Source organism: Plasmopara halstedii (assembly GCF_900000015.1).
Source record: "Plasmopara halstedii genome assembly, contig: Scaffold_650, whole genome shotgun sequence".
Lineage (NCBI taxonomy): Eukaryota > Oomycota > Peronosporomycetes > Peronosporales > Peronosporaceae > Plasmopara > Plasmopara halstedii.
In genome coordinates, this window is record NW_020187567.1 from 392,277 (window position 1) to 393,336 (window position 1,060).

A 1,060-nucleotide genomic window follows, 5' to 3' on the forward strand; every position below is an offset into this window, starting at 1 on the left:
GGAGGTGGCTGTAAAGAATCTATCATAAAGTCGATCGGGGATATCACGGCAGAAACCAAAGGTAAATGTTTACACCACAATGTCCATGTCGAGTTGTACTTTGCAAAATTGAGCATCAGTCAACGGTCTACTCGGACTTTCTTTCACTGATGCTGAGTTGATATGTCTTTAGGCGGGTGAAATATTGTGTAAATGGGTACGTTTATAATTCGCATTTGCGGCGTAAGCTTTCGGCATCCACGGTACATTAATAATGGAAATTATGATTTTTTCGATCGCTGCTGCTACAAGCGCAAGCGGCGCTTCTTAATTATTATGTGCTTTAAAATCGATCATTGGCCGACTTTGTCGCTCTCACTTTTGCTATTGGTGAGGGCGGAAAGATTATTTGTATAGGCATCTGTGGGTGTCAAACTACCGGCTATCTAGCACCGTACCGTATTCTTGTTAGCGTGTGGCCACACCATGCCCTTCTGGCGTGACACCCCTCCTGTTATCAGGGTATGTGTAACCACGTTAAACTCTTCCCCATTAAAATTGAAAACATTCACAGTTCCAATCAATTATCGCCTCAACGAGGCGTGTCCGTTAGACACTGCGTCAAATCGAAACGACTTTCCGTGCTCAATGATCCCTGTATCAATGACACCAAAGTCTCCAAGTTTCGCCGGTTCTGACGGCGAACACGGGCAGAGCCCAACTTCGTCTCCCACACGCGGTGCAACGTCGAACAGTGCATCCGCAGCACCGAGGAATTTAGATCCTAGGCTCGATGCGCACAAGCGTCGCGCTTCGCGCACGCTTTTAGTGTCGAGTGCCCTCGTTGAGGATACGGATGTCGTCGACTACGAGTCTGACACTCCTTTTCCCGCATGGAATATCGAGGAAGGCGAGCTGCACCAAGAGTAGAAGACGAGCCCTGCTCGCGCCTTGCGGACTCCATGTCCGTTCCCTGCCTTCTCGATAAACGAGGGACGTGGTGTAATTACCAATGACCTCGGCGGGCTCAGAGGCGGCAGCTGGAAGCTGCCCATAAGGCGGCTTTGAAGCGCGCCCATCC